We start from the raw sequence: 20,363 nt of genomic DNA, 5'->3' as shown, positions 1-20,363 counted from the left end.
TTAACATAGAGTACAGATTTAAGTGTCAGGAAATATTTTCTGAAGGTATTTGTATGGAGTCTAGCCATGTACGGAAGTCAAACAAGGAAGATAAACAGTTTAGACGAGAAGGGAATAGAAGCTTTTGAAATTTGGTATTGCAGAAGAACGCTGAAGATTAGATGGGTAGATTACGCAACTAATGAGGAGGTACTAAATAGAATTGGGAAGATGATGAATTTGTGGCACGACTTGACTAGAAGAAGAGATCGGTTGGTAGGACACATTCTGAGAGATCAAGGTATCACCAGTTTAGTACTGAAGCGAAGCGTTGAGTGTAAAAATCATAGAGGGAGACCAAGAGATGAGTACAGTAAGTAGATTCAGAAGTATGTAGGTTGCAGTAAATATTCGGAGATGAAAAGGCTTGCACAAGGAAGAGTAGCATGGAGAGCTGCATCAAACAAGTCTTTGGAATGAAGACCATAACAAACAACAAAATATACCGCTCAATATGCTCTCACTCTGTCTGGAAACATACTGCCCCAAGCGTTTGCTTGTTCACAAGAGGCAACCGCCAACAGATCTTTTAAAAAACGTTCTTGTAAACAATTGTGCTTCATCAGTTGTGCAAGATGCCAAAATATTTTTTTGTTTTCAACGTTTTTATGACAGTTATCATTCTGAAGCTTGCACATAAAGTACAAAATTGACAAATGAACTGATACCGTTAAAAGTTTCACATATTTGAAACTCCACCAACTTTTTAAAAACAAAATATTGATGAGTGCAATTCACATTTTAAGTAGCTGTGACAGCCATTTGATAAACAAAATAAAATTATTTATGATTTAACTGATAATACTTTAGGTCATTAACTTTATTTAGCAGTTATAATTTTTAAAACGATTAAAAAAACGAAATGAAACCATACCAACAGGTACGTTGTGTTTGGTCGTTGCGGACGTCACAAGACATCCGTTAAAGTTCGTTTGTTGATCCTTCCACTCAGTTTTTTTTTTTATTACAGAGGCTAACCAGCTCTCTGAGCGAACACGCTGAGCTACCGTGCCGGCTACTGACTGAGCTACTTCACCTACCTCCTTTCTGGCTGCTTAAGACCCGTATATGACATATCTATGAGCTACGTTTAAAACTTTAGAGTCCTTTTTTCGTAATTTTCTGGATAGTGCGCTGTAAGACTTCTATGAGTGGACATCCTTGAGGGGTACTATAGTTGGAGTCATGGACGGTGGCGGTCGAGTGTATAGCATTCCAAATTGCTGGAGGATGTTTAAAAAATTCTATCTCTTTTTTAACCGTATTAGTTGAATGACACATCATAGGTAAGTTTCAAGGTGAGAAACTACAGTGAGACCAATGCACTGACATCCAATAAAACAAGAACTGTATTCTCCATGGAGGTAAACTTCTATGCAGTTCTGTTTCTCTGACATTTCAATAATAGTTCACTTTGTTGACATGTACAAGATACGAGAGCATGCCCTGCTTCTGTTCTCATCGCACACGTTTATGGGCTAACAGAGAACTCGTAAGTAAGTTTTTTGCAAACGTGCAATTAAAAAATGTTGTGCATTCAAGTTGAAAGCTGAAAATGCAAGGAACAACAAGCAGTAGCAGTAAGCAAGCAAACAAGCATTATTTCGCAGTTCCAGCTACCAATTCATATACAGTGAAAGTGGAATAAGATACATTACGAAAACATGCTTTACACATCAGTTCCTTCTCTTCTTAATTATTGGAAATATAAAACAAGTTACATTAAAGAGACCAAATGTGTCTTATTACTAGAGCAAATACTCATCCAAGAACGGAAAAACGTTCGAAATTGCCTTCCTTATTCATGTAAGCAGTGCAATTTTTAGTATTTAAAACAAATGTGACGTACACATGACATAGATAATGAACAAGAAGCTATCGTAAACAGTAGTCTGATAATGTTTTGGGCTATTTAAGAAGGTGGCATGCCCCGCCCACTCTGGCATCAAAACAACGCACAGCGTAAACACAGACTAACAGAACAGTCACGACACTCCGACTCGTTTTTGCTACCCACTGCACAAGCAGCGCCCCAAGCGGTCAGCAAGCGACACTTCTGCATACGATACCGGATGCATGAGAATACTACCGTTTATACTGAGTTGTAACATAGTTTTTACAATGGGTTGTGAATGTAGTGCCATAAAAATCGACAATAACTAAAAAATTATAGCACATTTTAGATGATTTAGTTTTATAAGCACCTTAGGAGGTACGAAACGGTGCAACAAGGGAAGTTTATTTACAATTCTCTTGTACAGACGTTTACCGAATAATGTCGTTTTTCTTCCATAACAAAAAAAGTTGGTAAAGATCAGAAGCTCTGACTTTTTACAGAAAGACTTCGTATATCTAACCAACAAAGCAGACTTTTGATCGCTACACTTAAAATCAAATCAGTGAATGTGCAACTTAGGATAACTATATGGAATGTAATACTTACATTATTCAACGTATTGAATAAGCTACCACAAGTGTAGCTGAAGGGAAAACAACGCAGACGTGATAATAAATCCTCAAAGCCAATAAAACTGTTTCCCAATACAGGAGAGACCTATTCTACAATTGTTGCTAAATTTGAGCCACAAACGGGAAGAATCTTCAACACATTCGCTTTTGAAGCAAAAATCATTACATTTCCAAAAATATTAGTGTATTAGAAAGTCGAGTGACGTGTAAGAAAGGAAGAACCATTGGACTCCATAAAAAAAAATAAAGTGTCAAGGAAAGCGCCTATGATTATAACAGCAAACAACAACTGAAATATATGCTTCTCGTGCCTGAAATGTGTTTTACAGTCTCTTGCTTTCAACGGAATAAACTACATATACAGACATATTCGAAAGTATTTCTTCATGAAGGAGTTGTAGCTTATGTTATTGAATCATTGTGATTCAGCTGTTTTTACGTGTGTTTCACAATAATTCAAGTCTCTTGGTAACTTACTGACGCGTGGAAAACACAAATATAACCACTATTCCATTAATTAAGTAGAAAATAATTAAAAACAAACATTATCCTTCGACGAATGTGGCTGCTTTCTCACCGCTTGGAGCGCTAGTGTCGCTCCAGCTGTCAAATGGCAACAACTTTCGCATCAGGAAGTGGCGTGACTGTATTTATTAGACTGTGGCATAAGTCTATAGTGCAATCTGCCTTCCCTTTTTTACCTCCACGCTTCTTACCTTGCTGACGTCACCAGTAGCTGCAATGAAATACTGCATGATCTCCGCTCCTCTTTCGTAACCTCTAGCAGTAAGTTGCTACAAATAGCGTCCCCTGGCAGCCATTTACGAACGACTGAATGTCTTGTACCAGATCGTTGACAGACGAAAAATAAAAGTTTTAAATAACACAACGGAAAATGATGGACAGGATATGGCTTGTTGATTTAACAAAACAGGGCAATGTTGTCTCAACACTAGATGCAAGATTAATGGATCAACTGGAGAATTCGGTACAACTCCTCGGCTGTCATCAATGACGTCATATTTTAGTCAGATTTTAGTTTGTTTATTTTCGAGCCGTAGATGTTCAAAGGTTCAAATGTGTGTGAAATCTTGTGGGACTTAACTGCTAAGGTCATCAGTCCCTAAGCTTGCACACTACTTAACCTAAATTATGCTAAGTACAAACACACACACCCATGCCCGAGGGAGGACTCGAACCTCCGCCGGGACCAGCCGCACAGTCCATGACTGCAGCGCCCTAGACCGCTCGGCTAATCAGGCGCGGCTTCGAACCGTAGATATTAAATCCGTTATCTTCTGTGCCAAAGCGTCATAATCGTAAATAAAAATAAATAAATGTGTTACTAAGAGATACATACTGCCTATGCTTTTTGTCGCTTGTGGTAATTTTAAATCAATTGTGTACACATTTTGAATTATACCATTGTCTGATAGTAGGTCGCTATTTTCGCCTTCTCTAGTACTCGTATCCTATCCTTCAGTTGATCTGTATAGGTCAACAAGTTTTACGTTTGTTGTCTTTTTTCGTCTTCGCTAGTACTAGTGTCCTTCAGTTGACCTATTTAGTTCAACTGGACTACGGCATACAAATTTTACTTGTGCTGCTTTTTTCGCCTTAGTTAGTACTAGTATCATATTCTGTAGTTGATAGTACTACTAGCGAAAGTGAAAAAACCAACACAAGTAAAATTTGTATCCTGTATTTCATTTGATCTACAACTGAAGCACAATCTGTATGAGTGACTGAGGCATTCCGTGCCAGTGTTACGCAAGTCGCTTTTTTTTTTTTTTTTTTTCGCTAGCAGAAGTACCCTATCCTTTGGATGACCTCTAAGATTAGCTAGGATACCAGTATTTCCTACTGCAAAAAAGCGATATATGAAACATTACGTTCGAAATATCGATATACGTGGTATATGTCCACAATAACCGTTCTATAGTCATTTATTTATCAAGATTCGTCTACGTCTTTGCAGACTGGAAACAAACTTGTGACTATTCTTCAAAGGCGACGGGTTATATCCCCTTCTTCAGTATTCCTAGATTAATTTTATTGGCTTGTTTTCATGCATGTTATTGAGAAAGCCACTTCACTTCAGATCCTTACTCCGCCGTTACAGTAGTTAGTGGTTTTCATTAAGTTATCAAATTTGAACGTTCACGTAAAATTTTGGTTATCTGTGCACACGGTTCATTTAATAGTCAACAAGATTATTAACGTTTGATGTAAATGGTTTCCTCACACTCCTCACACTCACCTGTCTTGACACGTTGTTTATCAGCTATGAAGCTTCTAGAATTTACGTAGATGTTATCCGGCATTAAAGTTTTGCTGAATACCTTTTGCTCTTCTTTCTTGCCTTCGAATCTTCATCGGGAGGACGCCTCTGTCTAATCATCAGTTAGCATTCCTCGATTCTGACTGCGGTAATTTCCAAGAATGTTTGCCTATCGAAGCCGCGGGCTCCAAATGATAGATATTGAAAGTGCGATTGTAAATCGATCACGTGACTGTGGTGGCGGGCGATATAAGCATGTTAATAGTGGTCACTACAGCAATGACAAAAAAAAGAGCGTTACTAAAATACTTGTAATTACAGAGGGAACGATTTACCTTACTCGTCGTCGATGTTGTCGTCATGAGAAAGTCCATTTGATGTGTATGCTACTAGATGCATTTCCTTTTTGCCGTAACCTGGGTAAACTCTGCCAATGTCACACAAAAATGTGGGTAGTGTGTCACATGCGTTAACTTTTCCTTGCAAACGCAAGCTATGGAAATACAGATACTGAAATAAGTAGAGAAGTAGAGTTTGTCTCTTTCTCCTGGACGCCCTTCTCTTTTAATGGAAGATTTCACAGATTTCCATAGCCGCTCGACGTTCTGCGTGTGCACACTGGGATCATCCGAAAACACTAACTCTACAGTACCCAGCTAGCACTCAAGCTTATTTCAAGGTGGATATTGAGTTTACGTTCAGTTGAAAATTCAAGATTGAAAAATCAACCTGTTACACAGCTTGTTTCAAGGTGGGTATTGAGTTTAGGTTCAGTTGAAAATTCAAGATTGAAAAATCAACCTGTTACACAGTTTACATCAAGCTGTAAAAATTTAGCTTGAATTAAAATAATTTTCCCAAGCTTGAAATAAACTGTAATTTCCCTGGAAGGCTGTACAGCAGATGTGCGCGCAGCATAGCTTCCATAGACGTCCACAGGAAGCGCCACAAGCGTTTATAAGCCGTGACGTAAGGGTGTTGTGTGTGACGTCATGACGGCGCGGAGTTTGGTTTGAGTGTGGCTGTCTCCAGTTCTGTTTTATCTTATTTTATTTACTTTTCTGAGCCTTGCTATGTTTACGGCCATTTTACCTTTGTGACGCGCGTTAATGGTTGTGGTTTGTTGACAAGTTTGTTTTATACTAGAAAACAGTTCGGTACGTTAATGTTACAAATGTTAAATATTACGTAACGTAATTAATTAGGTTCAATAAATTCAGATTAATATTTATATAGCTTAAAACAAGCTGTAAATACCAGGCTGTATTCCACGTGTGTAGATACAGCTGGAGCCAAGCTTGATAAGTCAAGCTTGAAATATAGCTTGAACTCTGCCAACTTTGATGTTTATTTCAAGCTAGAATCCAGCTAACAGGCTTGAATATTCCAGCTTTGATCAAGCTTATATACTTGAACTTTACAGCTGGAAACAAGTTTGAAACCGGCTTACTGTGCTATCTGGGTATAGTGGTTGACGAACTCGTGGTCGTATCCTTCTGCTTTCAGTGTCTTGTAGGATTGAAAGCCGTCTGTAATGACTTTACTACCGGGCAATATAAAGTGCTTTATCAAACCGACTAAAGTCACCTTGTCTCTGTACAACACTCTCACAACAAAACTCTTCCGGGACTCTCGTTCTATACCACCAAATACCCAAATATGTTTAATTTCATTCTTTTAAGGTCGTCCTACCTGGTTCTTACTTCTTGATATGTCCACCAATTGGTAGAGGATCGTTCGTCACTATTACAACAAACACTTCTCTGCAAAACCCGAAATAGCTGCACACGGTATTAGTAGATAAGTCAATTTCCGACGCTGTTGCTAGCAGAATGTAGTCTCGAATCCAACAATATTGAAGAATTACGCTTGTCTGGGTGGATAATTTGGAATAGTCAAACCATGTGTTCTTCCTGATAGTCGTTCGTTTTCCATACTGTCCGCAATGAAATTGTAACGCTATTTCAGTATCAGAACTCCTCTTTCGAAGTTTTACACACTTCGCCCCACCGCAGTCTACACAGTCCCTCCTTTCCTCATCCGGTATTAGTCCATATTTGCGACAAAAAGTCAAACAATTTTCTACATTCACTAACCATGGAATTAGATTCTTCCACGTGAGGCAATTGGCCGAAGAAACGTCAACAACACAAGACATCCCACTCACTACCGACATAAATCGTCTGGGTTTCCCTAACAACTCACAAATAATTTATCATAACGCCCGCCACGACAGTTGCGTGATCGATTTACAGTCGCACGTTCGATATCTATCGTTTGGAGCCCGCGGCTTCGATAGGGAAACATTCTTGGAAATTACTCTGACTTCCTTTAATACATCCACCGTCCTCGTGTAGAATAAATCGCAGCGCGTTCACCAGTTTCTACAGCAACTCCATTATGTGCCGACACCACAATTTAAGAGACGTGTCAGTTCCTCCCAACACCTACTTCACCTTTTGCTTCGATTAATACTCCTTTTACTGATAAAATCCAAATTACTGCCCCTCCAAGTTTTCATTTTATTGAATTTCTTAAAAACAGCGAATGTAGCGTACTTCGATTTCCAGCTCACAGCTCCACTAACGTCTATTTTCGTCTTCCTATTTCACTTGAAACGCAGGATACATTTATCCTAACTGGGTATGGCACATGAATCGATTTACTATACGTTATTACCTCGTACAAATTTTCATAGTAAGAACTTTTCTCAAACAACTATTTTACATAACAAAATGCATTCAAAAGTAATTCACACCTGTACTAATAGAACCAGGTCAGTATCTATGGAAAAGAATTTACACCAAACTTACATTTAGAACAACGAAAATAAGTTAATCAGTGAGAATCATCTAATCAAAACAGATAACTAAATATTAATAAAATTTTCGTCTCAGACTGACTTTATACATATCGAAATACATATAATTGGTACTTCAGATGGATGGGGAAGCGGGATTGGGACACTGTTTTAGGAAACGACAGGCTTTATAGTAGAGCAGATGGATGGGCTTCTGCAATTAACAGTGAGGTGAATGAATCTAATGGAGGCACTTTTTTGCAGCGATAAGACAGGTGAGGGGATTTTGAAGGTTGAACTTTGTGGTGAGTATGGTACAGATTAAATTGGAAACAAACAGAAAATATCAACCGTATTGTTGATCGCCAAACGAATAACAAATTCACTCAGTATATTCCTTACGCTGATCATAGAAATGTCGATCAACGTGACACAGAAAAAAAACAGTCGGTTGAATGGAAAAATAAATACCTAGGGAAACGTTTATAGATATTTACATAGTTCATTTGTTTTGTTTTTAGTATTGAACTTTTACTTATCGAAGTGACATGCAAAATAAATTTAATGAATTCAGAAAACTATGACCATTGGGAATCCAAAATCTGCCGTGGAAACATGCTTGAATGGTTGATGAGGTTAATTAATCCTAGAAAAATAATTTGATAATATAAATAGGGATTTAAAAAAACGGCGTCAGATGTAGTGAACTTGTAAGATTTAAAGATGCGAAAAAGCAGACACAATTAGAAAATTAATTATGCTTCATGGTTTGGTGGTTTACCGTTGTGGCTTAACATTAACAGAAGAAAAAATCTACTAGCATTTGCTCACCTATTTCTGTAGCGTATTGCTTTAGTAGAAGAGCCAAATAAGAAACTTTTAAAGAGAGGCGGTGGATGCAAGAACTGGCGTTGAAAACTATGTTTTGAACACCTGCCTTCTGCTTGTCCACACTTTGTACGGAGTTTAGTAGGACGGTATTCAAGCATTTATTATGTTCTTGCAATTGTTTACGTCAGCTGTTTATTCGTTTGAATTTTATTTTACGTACAAATAGTTTGATGATTCTTAAAAACAAGTGCATTCGTGAAGTTTGCTTTGCACTGGTCCAGTTTCTCTATCGCTTCTCATATTTAGCGCCCCAATGCCCCTCGACAGGTATTGAGAAATTGTCAATTACCGATTTTTTACCTCGACAGCTTTTAAAAAAAAGGCTCTGTCTGCTTTTCTTTATTTTGCACCAAATACACAAATATTCTAGCTCTTGTGGACTAGTAGGATTACTGATTTATTCATAGTGAACTACAGAAAAGGTTTCATTCTAAAACACGTTACCTTACTCTGTCGCATAAGTACGGATCGATATAAACAGCAGCATATTAATTAGTTCACGAGATTCAGTTGGTCCGAGGTGCTAGCGAAACAAGATAGGAAATAAGAAAACTTACGATGCTATCTAATCTCCTTCTTTAACAGACATAGAATGTCAACCCAAATTTAAACATAGTGACGTAAGAAGTTTTAACTAGTATTTCATTAGCAGATTTTTTCTCTCTATGACGTTTCTTCAAACAGCAAAATACTCACAGTATGTGCAGCCGTTTCTACGATGGGACTAAACGAAGACTCTGAATCTGATAATGGCCTGATAAGAGGACACAGCCAGCAGGTGTTTTTGGCGCCCTCTTTCTCTTCACATTAGAAGCTTAGCTGAAAGCTTAAGGCTTAACAAAGGGCATACAGTGTGGATCTTCAACGACAAACAGTATAGAGGTGCAAAATATGGCGAAGACTGTTGCGTTTGGCCTTCAAAAATACGTCTTTTCTTAATTCTGTGCTGAGATTCTCCTTAACAGAAAGTTCCAGATTAGAGGCAATCTGATCCAGAAGTAGCAGTGTCTTGGAAGAAAGGAATATTGGAGTTTCACGTACCGTCGAGGGCGCGATCCTTTGAGACGAAGCATACAAATTCGGGTTACGAAAGGATATGGAAGGAGAACGGCTGTGCCCTTTGCAAAGGAACAATCCCGTCATTTTCCTGGAGCAATTTAGGTACATCACAGAAAATCTAAATGTGAATGGCCGGGCGGGAATTTAAACCATCATCCTCCCGAATACAGGAGTCTCTTAAAGTATAGAAGGGAAGCAGTCTCAAAACAGTAAGAAAATTAAAAACTAAAGAAAGGGATGAACAGTGCAAAGTTAGATGATACACTGAAGTAAAAATGGAAGAACATTAAAAATCTGAGTTATAGGATAGTACTAACGGACGTTGAATAGCCTCTAGAATCAAGGTCACAGACGAGGCTATTAACGAACGTTACAGTTACATAAGAACTTTTTAAGATCTGCGGCTAAACCACAGGAGCAACAGCACAACAAATCTGGACGACAAGGACCATAGTTACAAAATGAATTCTGAAAGAAATTAAAGACCAGAAGTTATGACTGGTGAGAGAAAGTAAATCCAAACGAACGAATAAAATTGATGCCACCAGATGTATGCGTTTCTAAACTGAAAATAAATTCATGTAAGAAACAAATAGTAGTGAAACTATCACAGCGTAATTCATTTTGGAAGACTTTCTGTTATTTAAAGAAGTGCGATATTTTCTTTCAACAAAATACTAATTTTAGTACAAACACTCCAGGTGACGAAAAAAGGAGTCTACGAAGGATTAAGAGAGCAGTAAAAGGTACTTTTCGTAGATACCTTGTGAAATTAACTTACGTGAGGTATAGACGAAAGGTGGGGACGTAGATTATTTGGAAATAATGTTATCAGGACGTGTAAAACAGAAGAATTGTGGCATCTTAAACCGAAATGTGAAAAAACTGAAAGAAAATTCAAACCATAGAAACTATAGTGCAATTTGTGAAACATGAGGACAGCAGTACATGTGGTGATGCAAAACCAACGTTAAATACAGATGAAATAACCGACAGATTAATAGAGAGTACCGAAAGCCCCTACGAGCGGTAATACTTGTACAGAAATAATTACGTTACTGAACCTTCCCTTCTACAAAAAATGTTACGTGTGCTTAAGTCCTCACTAGCTGTAACTGTTAGTGATGCAAGCACATGTCAGATAATTTGCTAATGTACTAATCTGTGTTGCGAAGAAATTCTCACAAATTAATAATCTGCAGTAACAATTAGAAGCAAAGGTGCCGGCTTAGGAGGGGAAAGGGGGGCGCAAAGTACACTGGTGTCCAAAATTAAAGCAACAAACGGAAATTTTGTAAGGTTACGTTTATTTTGCCGCAAAACACTATAAACAGGTGGTAGTAAAGTAGAAACAATGTAAGGAATACAGAACATAAACAACTGCAACATGCATAACGTTAGACAAACATGTTCTTCGATTTTTTTTCAACTTGACGGATTTGCACACACATTCTGACAACTGATTAATGTGCTCAGTACGGGGTGTGACCACCTCTGGCAGCAATACAGGCCTGAAAACGACGAGGCATGTTGTACATGATGTCATCAGTCTCAAGTTGAGGCAATAACGCCCGTTCTTCCTGAAGATCTGCTCGCAAGTCTTAGGGAGCGGTTGGTGGATGCTGAGGTTATGCAACGCTTCTTCCTAGTGCAACCCAGACATCCTCTATGAGATTCAAATTGAGAGAGCGAGCAGTATCTTCCGTTTCCAAGGAAATATCAATGTCCTGTGCTCTATGAGATCGAGCATTATCGTCTATCATTATGATGTCTGGGCCCGCAGCTCCTAGCAACAACCGCAACTGAGGTCCCAAGATCTCGTCACGATACCCGACACCAGTTAAACCTAAATTTCACGAAGAGGTGTTCTTCTGGTCAACATAATTCCTGCCCACCCCATTAGGGATCCTCCTCGATAGTGGTCTGTTTCCACAATGTTTGGGTCGCGAAATCGTGTTCCACGTTCACTCCAGATGCAAATCCGTCGAGAATCACTCTCCAGACAAAATCGGGACTCATCTGCGAAAAGACTTTTGGCCCACTGTTCGATCGTCCAGGTGACATGTTGATGACTCCGCTCTAGACCTTCCCTTCTGTGACGACGCGTCAAAGATACACATACAGCCACTCTGCTGGAGCCCTCCGTACACCGTTTGCCTCGATAAATGTCCAGTGGATGCTGCTAGGTCAGATGTCAGTTACCGTGCAGTACTAAGGCGGTACCGTCGTACCCTTACAGCCAAAAATGGTCCTCTCTTTCTGATGTCACACCTGGTCGGACCTGCATTGGTCTTTCGGTCACCATAAACGGTCGCCATATCCGAGAAACAACAGAACGATTCACATGAAGCCTTTTGGCCACATCAGTTTGCGATTGTCCTGCTTCCACTCTTCCTGTGGCCCGCCACCGCAGAGAGTCTGGTAGGCGTCTTCTCTGTGCCATACTGCACCGTCCGTGGCTGTGTACACCGTTGTTGTGGATGTGGGACTACCCTGTCTGAGAGGTGCTCTGACGCCATCGTTGGCGTTGTCCGTTGACCGAGATGCCATCTTCCTTGCGGAACAGAATCGTACGGACATCCGTTGACAGTCTGTATGATTACATCGCGAACTTAACACAGGACGGGAAAAACGCTGTTTGTTGCTTTAATTTTGGACACCAGTTTGCTTTGTGCCGCCCCCAATATTTGGAAGTAGGAGGCGTGCCTCGCCCCCCCCCCCTCGCCACCCACCCTCCTAATTTTCAAACTTGCATTTCTCAGCCTCCCCTCATAACCGGGAAATTTGTTAATCTTCCACATATATATTGTTGCATAAGAGTATGTAATGATTAGGTACGAGAAAAATACCGATTTGGCGAGCTATTACGAGTTCATCTCTGCTACTGCTCTAACCACTGCATATGATCTGTCTTGACGGTGTTTCACTGTATCGGTCCCAATCGCACGCTTTCACTTTTCCCTGTACGGGGGCATGCTGGAGCGGAAGCTTATGATCGGCTCGTAACACATCGGCTGCTCGGACAAGCCCCACTTCCTTCTCCCAGGGGAGCCAGCTTGCAACTTACAAAAGAAGCGAGCACATAATAAGTACATGCGTCACATTACTGCCACGAAAGTCGATGGCGAGTCACTAGAAGGCCCAGGTACTGGGATAACCTCGTCACTCATTTTTGTAAATAATATTGACAATCACTAAGTCAACACCGCGCACGCGTCAACACTCGCACAATGGCTGCTTATTATTGCTACAGCGTACAATAATACTGTTTCCTAATGTTGGTAGCGACCGTAAACATTCCGGAGCGGGCCATAGTAGTCAACTTTCGCCGATTGGAGAGGGTCAAAGTGAAAGTATGCGATTGGTACTTCCAAACCCCTTATCGTCTGAGGCGTGTGCACTGATACGCCACATAGAGGAAGCGTCATTGGCCATTTAGTCTTACTGCGATTCGGTCAAATTACTAATCAGCCTTCCGTCCCTTACTGGTCAGTTTAAAACGGACAAGATCATAATTTGGAAGGAAAGTGATATTGCGCCAAGTGTTACTGATTGTGAATCTGGATCTAGTGTTAGTGGTGCCCTGTGTGAAAACGAAGATAAAGGTATTGATGAAAGTGTGGCGGTAACAAAAAACACTGTTCCACAAAAAGGACATCGCATTTATCACCCCTCTTGAAGCCAGCAATTTGCATGGATCGATTGCAATGAGGTAAAATGTGTTGTTTTTTGCAAAATTTGCAAACAAATATTTGAAGAAACTTGTTTTCAGTTTTCTTACAAAAATAAAAAAAATTGTTTGGAAACTGGATTTTTGAACTGGAAGAAAAGGATAGGAAAGTTGAAAGTGCAAGAACCATCGGGTTGTTGCAGATAAGCTGTACTGAAATTCAAATCCTTAAAACGAATGTCAATCTACTTACTCAGATTTGAAAAGAAAAACTGTCACAAATGAACGAAAATAGAACTTGTGTACTAGAAATCACAGCTTCCCTCCATTACTAAACTGCGCAGGGGCTTGCTATACGAGGGCATACTAATGAAACAAGGAAGTTTGAAATTTTGGTTACAGCGCGAAAATTATAAATGGTCGTCCCAAGATGCACAAAATGATATTTCGGTTTTCTGAAGTCACACATTTCATAGAAAATCATTGGATGATATCAGAACTGCAGAGTATTTTGCAATAATAGCAGATGAAACAATAGGCATAGCCACCAAAGAGAAATTTAGTGTCTGTATAAGATTTGTTGTTGCTTTGTTAGAGATAGTGTAGAGTATAGCTTTTCTACTGAAGCCCTGGTTGATATTATGATCTACATTTTAGATCAGTTTGATTTGCCTGCGTCTAATTGTAGAATCCTATCTTTTGATGGCACAGCTAAAACACTGGAAATGTCGAAATGCGTTGAATGTTATGAACGATTTAATACATTTTGCTAGAATTTCACTTAAAAGATTAGATCACTTCCTTAATTAAAAAGCAGACGTCTCTACAAATTTGAAATAACTGTGCCCTGCAAGTTGGACCATAAGTTACTTGACAATGTCTTCAGTTTTGTCTAGCTACACAGAATTTCAAGGGTTCTTTTTCCTAAATGTTTCAGAAAATGATAGTACAGACACTGGGACCAAATCAAATGAATTTTTAATTCATATAGAGACTTTTGACATTTTCTTGTTATCCGTTTTGATAATACTGTTTCGTCACATTGATACAGTAAACATAGCACTACAGAGGAAGTCTCTACACTTACAGGAGGCCAATAATATGAATTCTGTCCTTGTAACATCGATAAAATTTATAAGAAACAATATTGAATCATTCTGAATTTAAACAAGTTCAAAATTAAAAGATAGGGATGTTGATTCCACAAAATTACCTAGTTAAAGAAAAATCCCCGAGACATTCAACGATTCCAACAATACGTTTGTAGATACATTCACTGAAGTGTATGATAAATATAGAGGACTTTATTATGAAACCAAGGATTCGTCCGTCAGCTTCTTGGACTCACGCTTGAACACTGAATCATCAGTGTTTATAAACTAAATTGAACAATTTCTTCCTGGTGATAAATATACAGATTGTATATTATTTTTCTATGAATCAGATATAAACAGAGAACGCTTGCTTCTCTACTGAAGCGTCTTTCATGAACATATCCAAGGTAGTGATTCTACAGGTTTTAGTTCACTGAATGAAATAGTGGAATACTTGAAAAAGCAAAAACACCTACCTGACCAGCTGCCGGGACTAGTTAAATTCAACATATGGTGCTGAGCTTCCGGTAACGTCCTGTAACGCAGAGCGATCGTTTTTGTCTGCGAAGTGTGAAATCGTATCTTCGATCTGTAATCACAGTAAGGACCGGATTTTCATACAGTGATAATCCTTTCAATATGTATGCACTTATACACCAAAAATCTAAAACATGCATGTAAACTGTTCGCATAAAATGATGTAAAAACTGAAGTAGCATCGTCTTAGCACAAAACTTCAAATGCCTGTGAATCATTCGCAAAAAACATCAAAAACATGGAAGAAAACTAGTACTTTGCATTAATTTATGGAAAGCTATTGTACTTAAAATTAGTTTTCCATTTCCCTTCTGTTACAAATCACACTACATGTTTCAGATGTTCGAAAGTGAGCTCTCTCCTGTTCTCTCGCAAAATATCCCTGTAGCGGGAGAAACTCTGTACCTCACAGGAACTTAAAGAGTGCATGTACAAAAGTGGCCACTTGCTCCGCTGTTAGCGACATATTGCTCGGTAGTTCAGTGTACTTACCGGTTTAAATGTCTTCAATTTCACAAGTTTGTTCGTATGCTGAATTTCTTGAAAGTATGCTCTGAACTATTTCCTTCACTATTTCACCAACTGTTCCAGGGACATAATCAAGTTTAAAGACTGTGTAGAAACAATTGCCACCGGAAGATGAGAAAATTGAGTAGATAGGGGCGAGTGGGGGAAATACACGCACCTAAGGAAAAATCGATGTGAACCATTCGTTACGTCATTAAAACCTACGAAAATAAGTACATACCATACAATGCACATTTCTCCACATATTCCAATCGTCTATAAATAGTTATAAACAGTACCTTAATTCTGAACATTAAAATAAAAAAAGTGCAAATGCGTGGTATTCCCCACCCCTGAGGGTAATGACACGCAAAGTACTGGGTAATAACACAAAAAACAAACAAACCATAAAAATGTACAATACTTGCTATTTTTATTCGTTTATTAGTTGCTACAAATAGTAAACAGTATATTTAAGAACGAAACATCTCTTATAATTTTCGTTTTTTACATTTTTTTTAATGTGAAAAGAGTTCATTTTCTCATACCATACAGCAAAGATCGCACTTGTAACCTTTTGGAGTGTTCCAGCCACTACATTCTTCATGACTCCATCGGCTACAAGAAATACATCGGTACCATAGTTCTCCATCCTTCCCAAACTCTACAAACTAAACAGACATCTTCTGAAATCGCCACGTTTTTACCCCTTTCCCAAGACGTGGCCCCACCTATTTGTTTAACACCTTTAGGAACCGAAATTCTCTCGGGCTTTTGTATTTATGCCCGTTTCATCGACGTTGAACACTCGCCCCTCTTTAAATTTATATTTATCAAAGTCATGTTCTAAGTTTTTAAAATGTGCATTAACCTCTTCTTCATTAAATGCCTGTATTCTGTTAATGCTAGTTACTTCAGGTTTTCCCATGCTAACACTTGGGTTTCTTTTTTAAAAACAGAGCTAGCCAATCCTTTACAGTTAACCTAGATGACTTAAAATTGTTTGCCATGTTGTTAGCCTCTGCACACTCAAATGCAATCTTTCGCAGCTGGATGCATGTAATGCCATTGTAATAACATGATCCCTAATCTTATTTTCCTGTTCTGTCGAAAATGTTGGGTTTCTTCCAAGTTTTGGACCCTCGGTATTTTTAACGTTCATTCTCGTTCGCAGAGTATCTTCATCAATCCCGAAAGCTCTTGATACTTCTCTTATTTTTCTTCCAGATTTGATGGCATCAAGAGCCTTACAAAGTTCCTCTTGCGTCCATTTTGCTTTCTGGGTTTTTCTTTTATAATATCTACCCATATGAGATTTAAAAAAAACTCGTTAGTATTGAAAATATAACCTGCAAGGGGGAATACCACGCACTTCAACAGCTGCGTGGCATTACCCCACTGTAAGTTCGATGACTAACCTAAGCATAACTCGGCACCTAATTCAAATAACGGGACAAATCTACAATTAAATTAAAGGTTTCATCTAGGGTTAGTAGTTGATACGCAAGAATTACATTAAAGCAACTTATAGTAGCACTTACCTTGCAAAATGCAGCTGACCAAAATTACATGAGACACGCCGAAAATAAACAATACTTCACCACTCCAACAATGCCACTGGAAAATGGCTGGCATAAGCCGCATAGTAGTTGTTACTCCTGCCGGCAGGGTGTAGCACCAACTGGGAACAGCTTGCGCCATTCAAACTGCGTAAATCATCCTGCGTGGGATTACCCACATGGCGTGTAATTCCCCCACCTTCCCCTACATCGCACGATTAGCTTCTGTTACTGGGGTGTTCAGAACATCTTGCACTTCTAGGATCAAATGTGGAAACGACGCTCTTGGCAGTTTCTAAATGTTCGGTGCAGTAAATCATTGTGCAGCCATGTGCCCCAGAGCGTTATAATTGTTTCTGGTGGCAGGGGAATGTCAGGTGCTGCTGCTCTGAACGCCTGTTTTCTGTAAGGTGCTTAAACAAACATCATCTTCAAAGCAGACACCAACTTGTCAACAGGATGAAAATTTGCACGTATAGTTACAGCAGCGCGATGTGATCCATGAGCAAGACAAATCAAATGCATGATATTGAGAAATACAAATTTGAGAGCAGTACCAAGTTTGACCATGTATCTTACTGCATCAGTCAAACAGGTATACAAGCTCGTACTGAATGCCATTTGGCTACAGTAAATTCACGGAAACGATAAAAAAAATTAGGAAACTGCGGAGCTTTTTGTCATTTCTGTTAAGAGACCCAGTAACAGTATTTGAAATGAACCGTCCCTCAGAGCCTTGTTTTTCGTCGATTGACACCATTGTAAAATTATTTTGAATCTCACCCGTGTCCGCCCCCGGTAGCTGAGTGGTCAGCGCAATAGAATATCAATCCTAAGGGCCCGGATCCAATTCCCGGAGATTTTCTCCGCTCAGGGACTGGTTGTTGTGTTGTCCTAATCATCATCATTTCATCCCCATCGACGCGCAAGTCACCGAAGTGGCGTCAAATCGAAAGACTTGCATCCGGCGAACGGTCTACCCGACGAGAGGCCCTAGTCACACGACATTTATTTATTTCATCCGTTGTTTTTTAATGGTTTGCTCGTAGCACTGCTATATGTAATTTTTACGTACAGTGGATTCGTCTGGCACTTTACACTCTGTATACTTCTCAATGTAATTTCTCAGAACAGGATTAACTAATTTCCACAGCTGCTACAGAACAAACGTAGAGTCTAAACCAAAGAGAAGAACTAATACTTCTATAAATTTTGTTCGATGCCTCTTTCATCTATCGCAGATATAGAAAGTTTAGATACTGATCGCTCACAGCAGTATTAGACTACGTTTTTGTATAGGACGTCCAATTTATCTTGACAACAGAAAATAACTTTCTGTCTAGAAGAAAAATGAGAAATAGTATATTTTGTTTAGCTCCAAGGGGGATTTTAACTAACATGATTGCCTTTTTTGTAACTTTGTTTGCTACTAAGAAAAAATGGTTCAAATGGCTCTGAGCACTATGGGACTTAACATCTGAGGTCATCAGTCCCCTAGAACGTAGAACTACTTAAACCTAACTAACCTAAGGACATCACACACATCCATGCCCGAGGCGGGATTCGAACCTGCGGCCGTAGCGATCACGCGGTTCAGACGGAAGCGCCTAGAACCGCTCGGCCACACCGGCCGGTTTGCTACTATGACATGAATAGCAGTACGTCCTTGTTTAATTAGAACCTTACTTTTTTATCCACTTCCTTTCGTCAAGACCTGTTCAAAAGCTATACAATCCAGTCGGATTAATGTGGCCACCGCCTGTCTTCGACGTAAACGTGCAATAACCACTTGAACCAAGGACACTTCGTTCCGCAGCTGCTCACGCTAACCACGGTACCACAGCGCACCTGAGCTCATGCTGTCTTGATGTTGCCTATCTTACGCATGGACTACTCAGTTTGTACATTTTGCCTATTTTTTTCATAGTTCCACACAACTTCTTCCTGTTTTCTCGATTGATCTGTGTTCAGTTTTTCAAGGCCTATCAACTGTGCCAACTTATAACTAAATCTGAGGGGGTGGTGCGATGGGGAGGTTCCCTTGTGAGAAGCCTAGCGCAGCTGGTCACATCACTAGAGTCTGTCCCTTTCAGAACCTCACTGCCTGTCTTCCTGCACGTCTCCCCGCGGCTCGCGTTTATGACCGGAGGTCACGTTAATGTGACTGGCCAGTGAAGGTACCCAGGGTAACGTATCTCATCCATTTCCTGGAGTTGACAGTAAACAAATGAACATGTTTTACAACAAAAAGATGTTAAAGACCTGAAGATGACAGTGATGGTTGTTGAAACCGTTCGTCTTAAAAAAATAAATTTTTTATGGTATCTTAGCTTTTGAATGGTTTTTAACAAATGGGAACACAAGGAAAAAGCACACGGTTCATTTACTGTCGGATATTCGTATTAGTACAATATACAGCAACGAAGATGAGGTAGACATGCTGCTGTCTATGGATAATGTATGTCAGCAGAATAGTAATTGCACTAATGCTTTCTTAATTTTAATACGACTATATGTCATACAGTACTGTAGTACTTTTAAACGATATGTTGCATTTCTACTTTCTCTTCGTTGATATACATTGTACTCACGTAAGCTTTTAAGTGAAGAGGCTTGAGTGAAGGACAGTTAGCATTTTCCTTGTGTTTCCATTTTGTTTGCTGTCAACTGCATATGGTAGAATAAGCAGGGTATCTACACCATGTGGTAGTACAGGAGAGTGAAAGTCAGTTTCCTGTTACGTTTTTACTCATGCCATGTATATGTGAACGGCATATTGTGATACTTTTTCGGGCAAGTCTTGAGGAGACGAAGGTGATTACCTAAAAAATAGCATACTATACAGAAAAGATGTACTGCTCTTATTACCTTCGTAAAATGTTCAAATGTGTGCGAATTGCTAAGGGACCAAACTGCTGAGGTCATCGGTCCCTAGACTTACACACTACTTAAACTAACTTATGCTAATAACGACACACACACACACACACACACACACACACACACACACACACACACACACACCCCTGCCCGAGGGAGGACTCGAACCTCCGGCGAAAGGGGCCGCGCAATTAGTGACATGGCGCCTCTAACCGTGCGGTCACTCCGCGCAGCTATCTTCGTAACAATCAAAGGTAGAGCAAAGACAATCATGTTGGTTACAGTTCCCCTGGTAGATAAACAACATTTCAAATGAAATTACGTGGCTCCAGGGACCATTTCAAGTCGCAAACATCTATGATGTATATATTTTCAGACTGAAGGGACGAATGGAAATTTTTGCCAAAGCCGGGAATCGAACCCAGGTGTCCTATTTACTAGGCAGATGCGCTAACCACTACGCCATCCTGGCACAGTGGCTTTGCACAACTGCACAGACTACCCTAGCACGCGTCCCCCCCCCCCAACCCAAATCCCCATTCACGCCTTAGCCCACTTTCCAATGAACGTGAACAGC

The 20,363-nt window shown here is 39.6% G+C and overlaps 1 protein-coding gene and 1 non-coding gene across 4 annotated transcripts in view; one reads left to right on the top strand and one right to left on the bottom strand.

Moving 5' to 3' along the window:
- LOC126183396 (leukocyte tyrosine kinase receptor) overlaps positions 1-20,363 on the top strand; it is a 974,779-nt gene that overhangs the window by 429,426 nt on the left and 524,990 nt on the right. The window lies entirely within an intron of this gene.
- Positions 20,187-20,258, bottom strand: Trnat-agu (transfer RNA threonine (anticodon AGU)). Its single transcript has one exon. It is a non-coding gene; the product is annotated as a tRNA-Thr (tRNA).

The sequence above is a fragment of the Schistocerca cancellata genome, chromosome 1 (assembly GCF_023864275.1).
Source record: "Schistocerca cancellata isolate TAMUIC-IGC-003103 chromosome 1, iqSchCanc2.1, whole genome shotgun sequence".
Taxonomy (NCBI): Eukaryota; Metazoa; Arthropoda; class Insecta; order Orthoptera; family Acrididae; genus Schistocerca; species Schistocerca cancellata.
Note: the sequence above shows the minus strand (reverse complement) of the source record. Positions and strands in the feature narration are given on the sequence as shown.